This window comes from Pan paniscus, chromosome 6 (genome assembly GCF_029289425.2).
Source record: "Pan paniscus chromosome 6, NHGRI_mPanPan1-v2.0_pri, whole genome shotgun sequence".
Taxonomy (NCBI): Eukaryota; Metazoa; Chordata; class Mammalia; order Primates; family Hominidae; genus Pan; species Pan paniscus.
This window is the reverse complement of record NC_073255.2, coordinates 55,668,244-55,686,955: the sequence shown is the minus strand read 5'-3', so window position 1 is coordinate 55,686,955 and position 18,712 is coordinate 55,668,244. Positions and strand designations below refer to the sequence as shown.

General features: G+C 48.6%; 1 protein-coding gene across 2 annotated transcripts in view; it reads left to right on the top strand.

Moving 5' to 3' along the window:
* The first annotated feature begins 16,767 nt into the window (after positions 1–16,767).
* The window catches only part of GRB10 (growth factor receptor bound protein 10), a 203,055-nt gene continuing 201,110 nt past the window's right edge, over positions 16,768–18,712 (top strand). Inside the window, exon 1 of one of the 2 annotated variants that reach the window (XM_063606236.1) lies at positions 16,768–17,169. The gene's annotated coding sequence lies outside the window, so the exon portion shown is untranslated. The remainder of the gene's footprint in view (positions 17,170–18,712) is intronic. The other variant, XM_008962875.6, reaches the window with a different exon arrangement.

Here is an 18,712-nt window from a genome sequence, read left to right as displayed (position 1 = left end):
CTAGACCACAGGTCTTGGTTTAGGTGGAGGGGAAGTAAATAATTCCATTACTCTTCAAGCCTAGGAAATTCTGAAAAGCAGCTTAAAAAAAGCAAAAGGTGACCTGTGGCCAGGGTTGGAAGCCACCACTGCAAGAGGACATGCATAGAGCAGTGAGCTGGGGATGCTGTGGACTGAGCTGTATCCCCTAAAATCCATAAGTTGAAGCCCAAACCCCAATGTGACTGTATTTGAAGATAGGGTCTAGAAGGTGGTAATTAAGGTGAAAGGAGGTCATAAGAGTAGGCCCTAATCCAACCTAACTAGTGTCCTTATAAAAGGAGATTGGGACATGGACACTCAGTGGGCAGACCCTGTAAGAACACAGGTGCATGGGCTGGGGAGAAACTAGTCCTGCCCACGCCTTGGGCAGGCTTTTTTCTCGGACTTTGGCTTCCAGAAGCATGAGAAAATAAGTGTCTATTGTTTAAGCCCCTCAGTCTGTGATATGTTCTTATGGGAGCCTGAGCTGGCTAAGACACTGCATGGGAGAGACTCCAGGTGGCTCAGTGAAGACCACATTTGTAGGCGGTGCCGTGTGGGGATCACCACTTGAGAACAAGCCTTGAGGCTTTTGTCACTGCTGCGAGATCCATGTCAGGAAGTCTTAGACCAGAAAGAGGGTGGTTTATGACCTGTGAATGTGGTTGGTCTCCCCTAAATTCAGGCTGTTAGGGGAGGCTGACCATTGATGAGACTGCAGCTGATCCAGGGTGTAGCAGTTAAGCTCGCAGATAAATGCCTGCGACAGAAAACCCCAATATATATGTCAAAGAGGCGGGGCACCCAGACATCTGTGGATTAGTTCTCACCAGCGTTCATAGTACTGGACTGGACAAGCCTCAGCAGGCCTGCCGGGGCCACGCTCCTTCCAGGGGAAGCTGCTGTGCCCGCAGACCTGCTGCTCGGGCAGCTGTGCTTCCCTGTGGTTGCGTGGCTCTTTCATGGTATCACCCCTACTGCAAGGGTGCAAGGAAGGAGATGTGACCGGGGTGGCATGCGGATGCCAGGCCACCCAGCCCAATCCCCCTTCTTCGACGAATGGGCTCACTCTTCCAGCTGCTGCCAGTGTGGGTGGCCAGCCGTGCCCAGTGGAGTCCCTCTGCAAGGTGTGCCTGCGCTCAGGTGCCCTTGCTGGGGGGCAACCGCATCCAATGGCTGACTGACAGGGGAGTGGTCATCATGAGAACCCCACCTCTTTGCCCCAATTTAGGAGATGCCAGCACAGAGCTGCCCACAGGGTCAGCTGAGACTTCTGTGACAGTGTTGCCATTCAACACCATCTTCAACTCTTACTTTGTTCCTTCCCTCCCACAGGTGATCCTGAGAACACCCTCCAGTGACTGTCCTGTGCACTGATCTCCACCTCTAGTTGGCTTCTCTCACCTCAGAGCAGCCCATCTATGGGCCGACCCTATAACCAGACTTATAACCAGAGGTTTGGGGGGCCAGTAGAGGCCCATTTCACTTCTATTTTTACAGGCACCTGGTATAGAAAAATGAAAAAAAAAAAAAAGCTATATCAGGATTACAAAATTTGTGGTACATTTTCAATGTTTATATTAAATATGTTAAAACTTTTTAAAAAGTAGACAAATGTAATATGATCTTGCTATGCATGAGATAATTATAAGGCTTAATAAAAGATATGCATTCACAGTGACCACATACAGAAATGAGACCTGGTTTGAAGTAGTATGTTTAAAGTAGTATGTTTAGTGTAAAGCAGTATGTATCTTCTTTCAAACTTTCCAGGTTTCGTATGAAGTTTCATGCACGCGTATTGTAAAGTGTTAAGGCAACAGCTCCCAAAGCACACTAAGACACATGTCTGCACCCACGGGCATCACTCTCCCAAACTGGCCAACATAACCCTAGCAAATAAGATGCAGCAGGAGCACGGAGAGCCCCTGGCCACCAGGACTTGCCCTCTCCACCTCCCTGAGACAACGTCCTGCAAGTGCAGGACGATATCTCATGGAGGAACACAGCGGATGTTCCACCTCAGGACCCCCGGCCTGCACACCCCAGCAGGCGGCCCCAGCCCCAGCCCCAGGGCAGGAAGGATCCCAGGGGAGGCCGGCAGAAGCACCGTGCTGTTAGGCCCAGTCTAAATCACTGGTCTAGAAAATTGTGAACAAATTAGATGGTGGTGGTTTTCAGTCACTAAGTTTTGGGCGTGGTTTGTAAAATCCCATTTGGAGATCAAATTTCAGCTGACCCTTGAACAACACTGGGGCTAGGAGCACTGACCCCCGCACAGTCAAAAATTCACACATAACTTTTGACTCCCCACCAACTTAACTACGAATAGCTGTTGGCTGGAAGACTTACCGACCACATAAGCAGTTGATTCACACGTATTTCATTACATGTGTCATATTCTGTATTCTAACACTAAAGTAAGCTAGAGAGAAAAAGAATAACATTAAAAAGGCTGGGCGCAGTGGTTCATGCCTGTAATCCCAGCACTTTGGGAGGCCGAGCCAGGTGGATCACCTGAGGTCAGGAGTTCGAGACCAGCCTGGCCAACTTGGCGAAACCCCATCTCTACTGAAAATACAAAAATGAGCCGGGCATGGTGTCACACACCTGTCATCCCAGCTACTTGAGAGGCTGAGACAGGAAAATCACTTGAACCTGGGAGGTGGAGGTTATAGTGAACTGAGATCGCGCCATTGCACTCCAGCCTGGGCAACAGAGCGAGACTTCATCTCAAAATAAATAAATAAATAAAAATTTTTAAAAATTAAAAAATAAAGTTAGAGAAAAGAAAATGTTATTATAAAACTTATAAGCAAGAGAAAATGTATTTATTCTTTGATAAGTGGAAGTGGATCATCGTAAAGGTCTTCAGCTTCGTCTTCACCTTGAGGCTGAGGAAGAGGAAGAGGAAGAGGAGGGGTTGTTCTTGGTGCCTCAGGAGTGGCAGAGGAGAATGAAAACCCATGCCTAAGTGGACCCACCCAGTTCAAACCCATGTGGCCAAAGGGTCGACTGTCAACTAAATTTGATTCCTTTCATGACCGAGCCTTCCTGCCCCATCATAGGCCCTACCCGTGCCCTGGCCTTGTGTGAAATCAGACTTAGATTAAGGAGACAGCCAGTTGAGGAATATGGACTATGGAATCTGACAGATTGAGCTTGCTGAAGGTGGAAATCAACACTGCAAGGAAATCGGCCAGTTGGTGCCGCAGGAGCCACAGCCGTCCTCATGAAAGCCAGTGACGAGGGGCAGACCACAGGGAGCAGGTGCCAGCCAGCAGACCTGGACGCAGGAGAAGGGAAGGGGGCAAGGTGTGGCGGCACCCACCAGCAACAGCGACCCCCCTGCACTCACCAGCAACAGTGACCCCCCTAGAACAGCTGCTGCCTGTCCTCCCAGAAAGATTCCCCTTAATGAGCCCTTTCTGTTCAGGTAGCTGGCATAAGTCCTTTCTTCCTCGACTCTAATAAAAGAAGAAAAGGAAACAGCAATGTTCTAGTGAGATGTGTAAAGGATTTGAAAAAAAAAAAAAAGGCTTGCCCAGGGGCATTTCTTGCGGTGCTATTCATAGCAGCCAAAAACTGGAAAAGGGCCAGGTGCCCCACAGACATGCATGTGGAGGGTGTCAATTCATAGAAAGGGGTGCCTGGAGGCAGCTGAAACCAAAACAGAATGCGAAACTCACTTCTGGCTATTGAGATGGAAACATGTACATCATATTTATTGGGAAGTGGCAAAAGGTTATCCAAATAGTTGACCTTTCATGTATTTTTAACTCTTCCTGTAAAGTTGTGAATATAAGGGAAATTTAAATTAAATGATAGCTCTTCTTTCACAGATGGCTATAAAATGAGATGCTCAGTGCCAGGCAGCCTTGCTTCCTCTTTCTCTTTCTTTGGTGTATATCCACCAAAGTCGAGTTCCCCCATCTGGCTCTAGCTAGATGATGCCACAAGGGCTGAATGGTGGACCAGAGGATATGTGTGGTGAGTCCCTGTCAGCTGAGATTAGGGTGCCCAGCTCAAAACTCACCTTGCAGGCAGCCCTGCCCAGCCCTTCAAAGGACCTGTCAACATATCAGGGTGGGAACAGGCACAGGATGTCCTGTCCCATGCACAGAGTACCTACCTAGGTGGTCCATTCCTTGGACACTGCCATCGACTGACCAGGCTGTCATTCTGAGTCTCTTCTTCCTCAGAGAAGAAAGTAACTGAGGGCCATCCCTGGTCAAGCCATTCTCCTGGCAGGATGAGCCTGATGAACCATGGGCCTGGGAGTCAGGAGGATCCCAAGCATGTATTTATGGCTCACCTGGAGGGATGGTCCCCAGAGTTTATTGCTGGTGACACCACAGATCACTCCATTACATACATACAAATTTAATCCTAAGAAGCCACCCTATGGAGTAGGTGCTGTTATTTCCCCATCTTACAGATGAGGAAAAGAGGCAGAATAGGGGTCTCACCAGTGGTCGAGCAGGAACTGAACCTACTCCAGATATTACTAAGTTCCTCCAGGTGATGGAGGAAGTATAATCCCTGCTGACTGAGTCTTACCATGAGCCGCTATCTTGCTAGGCACTTCAGACCCATGGTCTACTTGATTTTGCCCACAGTAGACGGTCTCTGCATGATAACTGAGAATACTGAAGCTTGGAGTTATTGGGTGGCCAGTCTATGACCCATGGCAAATAAGGGGTGTGGCTGTATTGACCCCCAAATCTGTCCTCTTTACTGTGATAGGATTTCTCAGTAGCCCTTCTGGAAGAATGACTGTGCTTCATGACATATTCCTGAAAGACCCTAACTTGAGCATTCAGTTATAGCTCTGACTCTGGGATAGTGGGGGGTCCCTGAGTAGTGTCTCTTTGGGGGCTATGAAGGCATTTTGGCATCAAGTGTTGGAGAGTTCTGCTTAAGACTTTAGACAATTGATTAAGATGCTAGGAATGAATGAGGCTGACCCTGTTGCCTAAAATGCTTTGGAAAGCAAAGTGTTAACTGTGTAAAGATTTTTTTTTTCCAAAACAACACAAATAGAGCAGAGCAGAATGGTAAGTGTATCTTTCAAAACACCCATGCTGTTTCAGGCCAGAGTCTCTGGTGGGAACTATAGGGTAGGGTGAATGGTCCACAGTCTCAGTGGAGGATTTGCACCCCTTTCCAGCCCCTACTCAGAGTTTGTGTCTTCCTGATGCACCTTCCCTGGCTGGGGACACTTCCTCCCTAGAAAAGAGTAGGTTAAATAATCAAGCAGCCCTGCCTTTTTCATGAATATTGGTATACCTGATGCTGTGATGGCAAAATGAACAGAAGCTTCTGTGCAGAAAGGCAACTCCATGATACTGCTCCTCTTTATAGAGTGGTTACCCCATGTTATCATAGTGAACAATCATATTATTCATGATGCTTTAAGCCTCAAGTAAAAACAGTAGTCCATGAGCCAGGTGTCAGGGCATGTGTCTGTAGTCTCAGTTACTCAGGGGGCTGAGGTGGGAGGATTGCTTGATCCTAGGAGTTCAAGAACAGCCGGGGCAACACAGCAAGACCCTGTCTCAAAACAAAAAACAAAAAACAGTAAGGATGTTTATTGACTCTCAGAATGTGAAGTCCAGGGTGGGATGGTCTGTGATGACCTCAGATGCCCATGTTTCCTCTGCTCCCTTACGTTGAGGCCCACAGGGTCAGCTTCCTCCTCAGTGGACTATCCTTAGAGCCAGGGAGGCTGCCAGTGCACCTGAGGTTCCACACTTTCTCATTCATAGCTCGTGTCCTACATAACAAAGGAACGGAAACTCCTTTTCTAGACACCCCCAGTAAACTTCCTCCCCCTCACTCTTCTTTGGCCTGAGTTGATTCCCAGGCCCATTCCTAAGCCAACCACTGTATCTCTGGGACACAGGGATGGATGACTCTGATTGCCAGGCATGGTAGAGAAGAGGCAAGCTGGCTGTCCTCACTGCGCCATGCATGACTTACTGACTCATAGATGTGCAAACAAAACAAAATGATGTTTGTTTTATGCCACTCTATTTGGGGTGGTTTATTACGCTGCATTATATTTTAACTCATTACAGACAAAAGTAAGGTATAAAAATCCACTAAAATAACACTATTAGGTAAGAATTATCATCCTGACTCTACAGCTGAGGAAGTTGAGTTAGGGAGTCTGTGTAATTTATCCACAGTCCCACAACTAACAAGAAGCAAAGTTAGAATTTGAACCTGGGTCAAATTCCTGGTTCCAAAACATATGTCCTTAACTAGAACTGAATGAATATGGAGCCCCCAACCGAATGCTTTACTAGGGCATTGTGACAAACTTCCTCCACAGGTGATGGCCTCTATACAAAAAGTCCTCATGGAGTTTTTCAGACATGCAGACATGGAGGCTCTGAGAGACAGAGCAGCTGCTAACTGCTGCCCTCACCGACTGGTCTCTCAGAGCCCCAGCTGGAACCCTGGACTCTTGACGACTGGGACACTTAGGGCCCCTGGGCAGTTTGGAAAGTCTGTGCATCCCTCCCTGGGAAAAGTCTTTCTGGTATACATCTGCCCTTGTCATCATACAGGCCCCCAAAGAGTCTGTCTCAGCCTCTCAGAGTCCTGTTGCAGAAGCCTTTGTAAGGCCATCAATGCCAACATCTTGACTGCCTCTGGACTGCTTTGCACCTACCTGCAATGCTGCAGGTAGTCAGCATTCAATCAGTGTCTGTTAACTGAATGAGTTATCACTGATGGTCTTTAGGACTTCCCTTCCATTCCCTTCCCTTTCCCTTTCCCTTTCTCTTTCCCTTTCCCTTTCCCTTTCCCTTTTCCTCCCCTCCCCTCCCTCCCTGCCTTCCCCCCCACTTCCCTCCCTGCCTTCTCCCCTCCCCTCCCCTCTCCTCCCCTCCCTTTCCTTTTCTTTTCCATGGACTCTCACTCTGTTGCCCAGGCTGGAGTGCAGTGGTGCGATCTTGGCTCACTGCAGCCTCTGCCTCCCTGGTTCAAGCAATTCTTGTGTCTCAGCCTCCCAAGTAGCTGGGATTACAGGCACCCGCCACCACACCCAGCTAATTTTTGTTATTTTTAGCAGAGACGGGGTTTCGCCATGTTGGCCTGGCTGGTGTTGAACTCCTGACCTCAAATGATCCACCCACCTCAGCCTCCTCAGATGCCGGGATTACAGGTGTACTAGGCACCTGGCCTAGTACAAGCATTCTGAGTTGCATTACTTCCTTCCCCCTTATTCCTCCTCTCCTCCCTCAAAGAGTCCCTGCAGACACTGGCATTCCTCTCCTAAGGGAATACTGAAGGAGTGTCACAGGGGTGCTCGGGGACTCAGGTCCTCTACAGACTTGTTTCCTAGTTCTTGCAGTGGGGCACCAACTTTTACTGTGAACAGTCTTGATCTCCTAACTCACTTCCTGCTGGATGGAAGCCCTATCTTGTTCTTTCCCAGGGACTGAATATCTGCCACGGGACTTCCGTCTGTGAGCAGACCTTGCTAGCTCCTTCTGTCCACCAGGTGTCTCATCACCATGAGGGTCACTCATCTGCAGGACATCTACCTCTTTTGCACTTTTTGGGTATATTGTCTGGCTGCATCATCACTGACCCAGCTCCACCCACTCTAGGGTTGGCTCTTCCCACTGCCCATTTCTGGAGCTGCCTGTCATGGTGCCATCCCCATCCTGTGGGTGTCTCTGGTCTCCAGGAGGTCAGAATTCCCAAGGTAGCATCAGAGCCAAGTAAGTCAAACTCCCTAACAGTAGGAGGGCAAGGAGGGTGGGTAGGTGTGAGATTAAAATCCCTAACTTGAATAAATAAAAGACTTTAATATCTTCCTCCCATGACCCTCCCCTTCCTCCACCTTGGATTCAGGGACACATGCTTAAATAGAAATGAGATCACATTTTAGGATCCAAAAATAAACGAGAACACCTTTCCTAAAGAGGGAGAACTTTATTATACTGAAATCTAATTGCAGACTTTTGCACAAAAGACATCACATTAGGTCATACATTTAAATAACTGGTTACATGGAAAATAATCAAATGACAAGAAATGACAGTAGAGACAGCCAGGAATAGTGGGAAGAAGGTAGAAGGGACTGAGAGTCAGACAAAGGGGGCTTCAAATGCCAGCCCTGCCACTGATTTGTTAAGTGACCTTGAGAAGCCATGTAGCTTCCCTGAGTCTGCTTCCTTGACTATAAAACTAAGAAAACAATATTTGCCTCAAATTTATTATGAGGATTAACTGAAATACGTATATAAAGTGCCTGGTACAGTGTCTAATGTAAGGTACACATTAAACATATATCACCTGTTTATGCTGAAGCAGGCACTTAGAGATGGTGCTCGTTTTGAGAATGAAGAGGGAGGAGAAGAAAGAGGAGAAGATAATAACTAAGGGAAGAAGAAGAAAAAATACTGTTTCTCCTAGAAAAATCTGTCACATACAGTCACTCGATCTTTAAATCTGATGAGTCCTAAAAAATAATGACCCTGGGCTACACTTACATATAAATGAATGAGAAGGACTCTCTGCAAATTATTGTAAAATATAATTCTCTCCTGTGCAACTGAACATCCAGACTTGGCTAACAGAAGTGCGAGCCCAAAGTGAATGCAAATACTCACGTGATCGCCCTCCACCTGGACAGGTTTCCTCACTGCTGTAAGTACGAATTGTGGGATATCTAACAGGTTCATCTCCAGGATTAGCTGTTCTATTTTCTGTGTAGTCTCGTACCTCATGCAGGCAGATTAATCCTCTTAAAGAATGTATGCTGACTAACTGAAGCAGCTTCTGGCTTTAACATCTTAAACATTAACTTTAAGGTGCTGTCTCAAAAACATACATTCACTTCCCCTCACACACCGTGCAGGTTATGCTAATACTAAATCCCCAGTAGCTCTAAATAATTTTTACCAATTAAAAGTTTTTGTTCTTATTTTGGATTCTCCTACTAGCTCTGGAATTTTGGTTATTAAAATCATGAAGTGTATTGGGATGGAGATATATTTTATTAAGTAAAGTTTGTGCTACATTCATGGTTAATTAACTTCTAATGGGGTTAAGGAGCTGAAATGATTTTTTTTTAAGTGGCTGGAAAGGAGCTCGTGTTTTAGAGATATAACTAGGTTTGGATGCCTAGGGATTTAGAATTGCATGCCATCCCTAGGATCCTAATTCCCAGGCTGCATTTATTTAGGAAGCTCCTTCTAAACTAGAGGGGTTCTCAGCTCTTCATTGCCAAAAAGGCCACCTGCTATTGGCCACGTCCTTTTGGTGGTCCATTTACCAGCCACCCCCATCCCTGATCCTTCTTTCTTGCTGGTAGAAGCTGCCCCCACAATACAGAAGTTAAAGATGCGTGATGCTTACATTCTCACCTTCCTTCCCGCTAGGGCACGGGCCTGAGACCATGTTCTAGATCCTGAAATGTGAGAAGAAATCTCCTAGTGGATTCTGGCATGAGGCAAGGGAGGAGAATATCCCCTTTGTGCCCTTGGACACAGTTATCAGGGGAACTGATGCCTGGAACTGCATCTGCATTGTGATCTTGACACTACCGGGGCAAGCATTAGGCAAAGCCATGGCCCTGAGAATGACGTGGACAGAAATCCTGGACAAGGCTGGTAAGCTCTGCTCTGTTCCCTGCAGCCCAAAGCATCCTAATGGGTGCAGTGTTGTTTCAACTAAGAGGGAGACGTCTCAGCCAGAGTGCCCGGGGGAGGGTGCTGAGCTTGCTCCATGATGGAATCTTCCTGCAGCAACATGGCCATGCACTCTCCCTGCTCTGTGCCTCCCTCCCTCTGTGCCAGGCACTGTGCTTACTGCCACAGTCTCATCTAAGCCCAGGGCCACCAGAAGGGCAGAGACTTGCTGTGATACATACGTCCTATACTCACCCCAATCTGTTCATTATTGTCCCTCCCCTCTGTCACAGCCCAACATCATCCTCACCTACCAGTCTCCCAACTGGTCTGTTGGCTCCACTGTAGCTGGATCGAGCATTCTAAAACAAAACTGGGATCACCTAACAACTTCAAATCACTCAGTGGGACAAGCAGACATCCATATGCCACAAAAAAGAACCTTCACCCTTGTTTCACACGGTCTACAAAAATCAGTTACAATTGAATTATATCTCTAAATGTAAGAGCCAAAACTATACAACTTCTGGAAGAAAACATAAAAGAAAATCACTGCAGTATTGGTCTAGGAAAGAATTTCTTAGATAGGATACAGAAAACAATCCAGGAAAGGACAAATTGATAATTTAACTTACAAAACAAAAAACTTATGCTGGCTGGGCACAGTGGCTCATGCCTGTAATCTCAGCACTTTGGGAGGCCAGGGCGGGCGGATCATGAGGTCAGGAGATTGAGACTATCCCAGCTAACACGGTGAAACCCCGTCTCTACTAAAAATACAAAAAATTAGCCAGGCGTGGTGGCGGGCACCTGTAGTCCCAGCTACTCGGGAGGCTGAGGCAGGAGAATGGCGTGAACCTGGGAGGCGGAGCTTGCGGTGAGCCGAGATAGTGCCACTCCAGCCTGGGCGACAGTGTGAGACTGTCTCAAAAAAAATAAAAAAATAAAAAATAAAAAAATAAAAAAACTTCTGCTGTTTGAAAGGTACCATTTAAAAAATGAAAAGAATGGAGAAAATACTTGCAAAACACATCTCTACTAAAGGATTGATAATATAAATAACTCTCAGCACTCAATGATAAGAAAAAAACACACAAAAAGATGGGCACATGATTTGAATAGACACTATACAAAACACTGTATATGCACAGCAAATAAGCACATGAAGAAGTGCTCAACATTATTAGCCATGAAGGAAATGCAAATTAAAATCAGAATGAGACACCACTACACAACATTAGAAGCTGCCCCCACAATATCAGGATGGCAGAAATGAAAAAGACAAACAACAGCAAGTGTTGGGCAAGATGTAGAGCAACTGGAACTCTTACACATTTTTGGTGCAGACACAAATAATATACTCACTTTGAAAATGGTTTGACAGTTCCTGGTAAACATATACTGAGATATGACCTAGCGGTCTCTCTTTTAGTTATTTACCCAAGAGAAATGAAAACTTACATTTCCAGAAAAACCTTTACCCAAATACTCATAGCAGTTTTATTCATAATTGCCCAAAACTGGTACTAGCCTAAATTTTCGCCAGCCAGAGAATGGCTGAACAAGTGGATGTACACCTACCCTAATTAAAGTATCATGCTATCCAGTCACTAAACATGGATGATTCACAAGGACATTATGCCAAGTTACCTACTGTGTGATTCCATTCAGATGACAATCTTGAGAGCAACATGGCTGGGTGTGGTGACTCACACCTGTAACCCCAGCACTTTGGGAGGCTGAGGAGGGAGGATTGCTTTGAGGCCAAGAGTTCAAGACCAGCGTGGGTAACACAGGGAGATCCCCATCTCTCCAAAAAAAAAAAAAAAAGAAAGAAAAGAAAAGCAAAACCTAAGAACTGAAAGAGGATCAGTTGCCTGGAGTAGGGAGGGGGACTGACAAGGAGCATGAGAAAACTTTTTGGGGTGAAAACTATTTGTATTAATGTCTTTACTGGTTCCATAACTATATACCTTTCCAAACTCCACAAAATGTACATTAAAAAATGATAAATTTTCTGGTCAGCAAATTATACCTAAGTAACCAGCCTGAATAAACATCTTTCTGTGAGCCTCTGTTCTGGTTGTAAAGACATTTTGATCCAAGCAACTTCAGAAAAGGAGAGTTGATATTAAGACAATATAAGGAAAATGGGGCCAGGTGTGGTGGCTCACACCTGTAATCCCAGCACTTTGGGAGGCCGAGGCAGGTGGATCACCTGAGGTTGGGAGTTCAAGACCAGCCTGATCAACATGGTGAAACCCTGTCTGTACTACATATATAAAAAATCAGCTGGGGATAGTGGCACATGCCTGTAATCCCAGCTACTTGGGAGGCTGAGACATGAGAATTGCTTGAACCTGGGAGGTGGAGGTTGCAGTGAGCTGAGATTGCGCCACTGCAGTCTGGCCTAGGCGACAGAGCCAGACTCTGTCCCTACCCCCTCCAACCCCCCACCAAAACCAAAACAAAACAAACAAATAAACAATGACGGAAAATGGAATTCTATGGAAGTTCAAAACAATAGCTGTACCAGCCTGGGCCCAGAGAGACGGGAGGCACGACGGCATCTTTTGGGTCTTTGTACTTTACACCATCCTTATGCTGAGCCCAACTCGCCGTTCCTCACCTGGTCTCCATTGTGCAGATCCCACCAGTACTTCAAGTTCAGAATCCCAGGTGCAGGCTTCTGATTGGTTGGGTCACCCTTCCGCCCACTGGCCCACCTACCTACAGAATGGGAATCTCTGGGCCAAGCGTCATCCCTGACCAATTTAATTGGTACTTAGGAATCAAGGAAAACCAGGGTTGTGGGGAAACTCTAGACAGAGCAGTGCTAGCTGGGGGGCACTGTGCTGGTAGGCCCCATAACAGACATATCCGGTGCTCTCATCACCATATAAGCCTATGCTTGACAAATAAGTATAAATAGTTAAATATAAATCTGACAAATAAGTCCCTTCTTACCCCTCCAGCTTGGTGTGTTGTCAAAACTCTAACCCCAGACCCAGCAGCAACATTCTGTGACTAAATGCAACTACTTGGTACTGCGCCCTGAGGGAGCCAAGGTCTTTCATGGGTTTGGTCTGAGAGACACGCCTGTCCCTCAACCCCAAAGGCCTTTTCTTCAGTTCTCTTTGCCTAACTTACCATCTTTGATGTTCTAGGGTGCCATGGGGGCATGGCAACCACTGGGAAGCCTTCCTTGAATGCTGCCAGGCTCCCCACCTCTAGACTCCAGGGTGGCCTGTCCATCTCGTTTTGGAGTGTTTGGAATACTGGTGTGGATGTAGATCGTGCATCGTGCAGGAGTCTATTAAAAATGGGCTGGGTGTGTTGGCTCACGCCTGTAATCCCAGCACTTTGGGAGGCCGAGGTGGGCGGATCATGAGGTCAGGAGATAGAGACCATCCTGGCTGACACGGTGAAAGCCCGTCTCTACTGAAACAATACAAAACAATTAGCTGGGGGTGGTGGCAGGCGCCTGTAGCCCCAGCTACTCGGGAGGCTGAGGCAGGAGAATGGCGTGAACCCAGAAGGCGGAGCTTGCAGTGAGCTGAGATCGCGCCACTGCACTCCAGCCTGGGTGACAGAGTGAGACTCCGTCTCAAAAAAAAAATTGCAGATGAACCCTGGAAGTGTGAACTCTCCAGAGCTTGGGTGGGCCCAGGGATGTGTAGTGCAAGCAGGCTCCTCAGGTATTCTGGGGCAGGCACTATGATTATACTATGACTATAGACTACCCCCTTCCTCTTGCAGGGGTGGGCAGGCGGCTGCTTTCCAGACATGTGCTCGCATGTCCACATGGGCCGCATGGGATGGTGGCTGGGCCGTGTGACTAGCAGTGGCTCATGAGAGCAGAGGCGAGGGCCACTGCTGCTCAAAGCAGTTAGCTGTCAGGGTGCCATTCACCCTGACTACTTTCCCTTTGTCAAGGTTACTGGCAATGTTTGAGACAGTGCCCAGGTCTCAGAGGCTCCTGAGAAATTAATTCACAGGACAGTATTCCCCAGTAATGACTATTCACTTAGTGCCCTCTCTGTCCCAGGCACTCCCCCTGCTGGAAGGACACTAGTGAAGGGGCACAGAGTTGCCACAGTCACCATGCTTACAGTCAACAGGGGAAGACAGATGTTAATCAATTCATTACTAATTAAAAATTAGAGTCTATCAGATTCTCTACTTTCAGCTGAAGGAGGCTTATAGCTCGTTTAGATAATTGAATTTCTCACTATCACGGAATCCTGTGTCCTGACACCTAATTCCAGCTTATATGTTTCCCCTTGGGGAAGTGCTTGAACTACAAGCCTCCCTGTCTTGCCCAGTAAGCTGAGCTCTCCAGGATAACGTATAGGCTGCATGGCTAGATTCCACTGTGGCTGCCACCCTGTTGAGAGGGCGCATTGTGCGTGGGCAGGGGCATCTGGAGTTTGGGGGAAGGGAAGGCTATAAGATACAATCTGTATATAGGATTGGCTCATCCAGGATCACTGCACAGAGGACAGCTGCAGCTTCTGCAGCCACAAGAGTGACAAGTTCATGAACTTGCATCAGAAAGTGTCTCTGAATGGGTTCTGCCCACTGATGTCTACAGAGAGCCAGGAAATGTAGGGAATGAGGGCCTGTCCTAGGAATTCTAGAGACCCATGCTAGCAGGAAAACACTTAAGGACATTTATCTTGATCACTTCTCTGTGAATAGTAATGTCTGAAAACCCATACATTTTGAGACAACTAAATGCAATACCTGACTCTAGACCTCAATAGTGGATCTTGTAACAGAGGGAAAGAAATACTATGGAAGACATCGTCAGATCAACTGACTATACCGGAATATGGACCTAGATTGGATACAAGTATTTTATCAATATAAATTTACGAATTTGGTGACTATTGTGGTTATGCACATAATATCTCTACTCTTAGGAAAGACACATCAATGTATTTAGGGGTAAAGGGGCCATAGTGTATGGAATTTACCCACAAGTGATTCCAAAAGAACATATGTCTATGTATCAAGGAAGTTTTGAAACCTCTATCAAAGCCTCCTTGCCTATCAGGCTATCTGACGGGTGTAGGCATGGATTGCTGTTTGGACCTTCAGCAGAAGCTAGAAGGTTCAAAGCTGATGCATTTGTGAGAAGTTGGCTCAAACTGAGTTTTCTGTTCTTTAATTTTCTTTTGAGTCCTTTGTCTGCAACAGGAGTCCTCTGTGTTCCTTTCTTCTAGGAATCTAAAATCCTTTGATATCATCCTCTCTTGATTTTCATCTTACGTGTTTCTGAGCTTGGACCAATAGGCAAAAATTTAGGGAGGTCTGTTTCAGTTACAGGGAAGGATGACCTTTCCATGAGTAACATCTGTCTAAGGTGGAATAACTCCTGCTAGAAGCAGGTGCCTACGAGGGGCTTTGGTACAATAACGTACATGGTTTCCAATCCTTGCTCTGCACTTACCAGCTACTTGACTTTCAGCAAGTCACTTAACCTCTCCAAGATTCAGTTTCCCAGTCCGTACAGTGGGACTCTAACAGTAACACCTAGAGGGCCACAGTGGGGGTTACATGCAAGGATTCATGAAGGTTTTGCACAAAGTGCACGCTCTATGAAGGCAAGATATTGTCGCAGCTGCGTTTAGAACGCCAAGACCCAGGAAAAGACATAATTATCGTTATGCTATGTGTATTATAGTTTTGACTCGGTAGAGATATTAAGAATCACACTAACGACAATGGCTTCCGTCAATTGGGGGGTAGGGGAGTCTTTCGCAGTCACTTTATGTTCCCAGTATGACCTCATTTAATCCCCAGGACACCAACCCTCAGGCGGGCGTTATTAGCCCATTGTAAAGATAAGGACACCAGGCTTGGCAGCATTAAGAAAAAATGAAGGGCCTCTCACTCCACCCGCACTCCGATACTCATACGCAGATGGGGCAAACTGAGGCTCAAAGAGGTGAGGCCCCAGACCTGGCTGGCTGTGAGCAAACCCAGGTTTCCTTTTCCCAGGCCGGGTGCCTTCAGCCCACGACAGAGTACGGGGCAGCCCCAGCTCTTCCGTCCCGTCCTGCTGCGCCCAGGATAAAGGATCTGGACTGCGCAGTTAATACTTTGTGCGTTTCAAACAGTTCGCTTATAAATTGTCTTTCGGGACAGGTCCAATTTGTCCTTTCACTGGCGAAGACTCCTGAGCCGCAGCGGTCGTGGTCCCGCGCCCGAGTCCCGAGGACAGCAGGAGGGGGGAACCCGCTCAGCAGCCCGGGGCAGGAACCTCCGAGAGCTTCTGGCCCCCCGGCCGTCCGGCCCGCGGCCCGCGCCCCCGCGCCACGCCCTGCGCCCAGGCCCCGGCTCCTCCCGCGCTGGCGGCCGCCGAGCGGTCCGGGCGGCGGCGGCGGGAGGAGGAGCAGGAAAAGTAGCCGGGGGAGGAGGCGGAGGCGGAGGCGGCGGCGGCGGCAGAGGCGGGGAGGGCGGGCGGGGCCGGGCGAGTTTAAAGCCCATCGAGGGGGTGGGGAGGCCGGGAGGAGGCAGAGAGGGAAGCGAGCTGCGGCCGGGCGGGCTCGGCGCTCGGAGACCCGGTGGAGCCTAAAGTTTCCGCGCAGCCCCTGGGTGGCGGCAGCGCCGGCGGCGCGGGGCGCCCGGGACAGTCTCGCGCGCCGGCCTCGCCCCGCGGGGACCCGCGCCCGCCGCCGGCCACGCCGAGTGTCGCCCGCAGCCACGCGGAGGCGGCGGGGAGCCGCGCGCGGCAGGTACGGAGTTGGGCGGGGAGCGCGGCGGCAAGTTACTTTGTGGTTGGCGTCCCCGCGGGGCCCGGGACGGCCAGGCGGGTCCCCGCGCCGTCATTGTCTGAGCGCTGGGCGGCCGCGGCCGGGGACGCCGGGCCCCGCGGAGGCGCGGCGGGCGGAAGGGCGTCGCCTCCGGGCCGGGGGCTCCGGCGCCCCGGGCCCGCAGCGGGCGGTGCTCGGAGGCGGGACTGGGGCTGCGGGCGCGCGGCGGAGGCGGAGGCAGCCGGGCGCCCCGCCGGGCTCTCCGCGCTGCGTTCCCGACCCCTGGGGGGAGGTGTGGAGTCCAAGCGGTGCATTCTTGAACCATCTTGTCAGACGCCGGCGGCTCGCGGGCTGTGGCGGGGGCTGCGGTCAAGGCCGCGCTCCTGGGGGCCGCCGCCTGGGAGGGTGGGCGCCCAGGCGTCCCTGCAGCCCCGGGTGCTCCGACTGCGCGGCGGGGCCGCGGCGCGCGCGCCCGGGCGTCCGGGACAGTGGTGCCAGACACTCCCAAATCCCGAGCCGGCCCAGCCTCGTACGGAGGACCTTTTTTTTGGTTCTGTTGGTGACCCGTTAGCCGCCGCTGGGGCCTAACACCAAGTTGAGGGCTCGCGGATTAGCCGCCCGCCAGCCGTGGAAATGTGATAAGAGCGGTACCGTTTGCAGAAGGAAATTTCTGATGCAACTCTTCGCCTTTGCTGATTGCCTCTCCAAACGCCTGCCTGACGACTGCCCTGGAGCATGTGCGTTATGGAAATTAGGGTATCCTTTACTTTTTATTGTGTGCGTCTTTTCTTGGGATTGGAAGAAACGCGAACTTTTTATGGTTTGCTTTCACCGAAACGTTGGGTAACGTAAGAGAGCCACAGGTGATTTTTACAGGGTCCTGGATCTTTACAATGCGTTTGAAAGAATATTTTCTTGCAAACTTGGTGCCCAGTTTCATTCAAGAGATGGGGGGGAGGGGGGAAAGACCAAAACAAGGGGAGCTCGTGAGTAAATATGCGTTATTGCACAACTTGCTCGTTGCTGCTGTTTAAAAGGCCAGGCCTAGAACACTTTGTTTCTGAAAATGCTGATTCAGCCGTTTGGAGCCCCCGAGTTTCAGAAATGGTGGTCTATTTAAAGTTTCAAGCAGTTTTACCAAGAACACATGTTGTTAGCGCAGCAACCGGAGTTGACTAGGGTTTACAACACAATGCTGGCAATATTTTAACGAGCTGACCCCGAGTTCCTCTCTTTCCAGGAGGAAAGAGTTAGAATGAAGAGTTTCTACAGCAGTGGGACTTCTGGCTGTGACAGCGGTGAAGTGTCTTTTAGGAGAGTATTTTAAGTAAAAGCACTGAAAACCAACTATGTTTCCAGGAATGATTCTAGATGTCTAGGTTTTTCTCTTAAAAATCAAAACTCTAGGATCACTACATGTAATATTTGAGTTTTACTGGGAGCACTTGAAAGAGAAGGGCAACACAGGCCAATCCCCAGATTACAGGGAGGGAATTTGAGGACAGAGTTACACGCCCAGCAGGCATTGCTCCTGTAACTGAGAAGTGTAGCGACTGATACTTCTGTAGCATTTCACAGTTTACAAGGCACTTTCAAAAGCCTTGTTGCTTTTAATCCCCTCTACAACCTCCTGATCCCCATTTTACAGGTCTGAAAACCAAGGCTCAGGAGGTTAATTGGCATGCCCGAGGTCATACTGTCAGCAAGTGACAAAGCTGTCACTAGAACCTAAGCTTTGGATCATTTTAGTCTTGTGTTTTATTTGCAAAAGTACATCCACTTCTGAAAGGGAAATGGCGTGGGTCAGGTATGTATAGCCTGCCAGTCACACACTCGGAGAGTGATGATTGCCTGGTCTGGGGGCTCCCAGCCTTCAAGGTTAATGCCATGTTACCAGAGCATTCTAGATATTTCCTTTTAGTTCACTCACTTTTTACATTTAAATACACATTTATTTTGGGAAGGAATTTTGATATCCATGAAGTCATGAGTTTTGATGTGGTAGTTGTGTTTACTGTAATTAAAATAGAAAAGCTGTGTACCCCTAAAGTCATCTATTGCATATTATCTGTTTGGTCACTTTTGGGGCAGCGTTGGCCCACTCAAAATGCTTTTCATTTGTGGATCAGGAACCCAGAACTGGGCAGGTTCATGCCAGCTACTTGTCCAGAGCTTTGTATGGTGATGGCCACCAGGACTGGGACCAAGGGCAGCCCTGACCCAGTTTAAAGAGCTATGTCTGTGTCTACTCAGCCTCCAGTAGGAGAAGAGAGCAGAGTC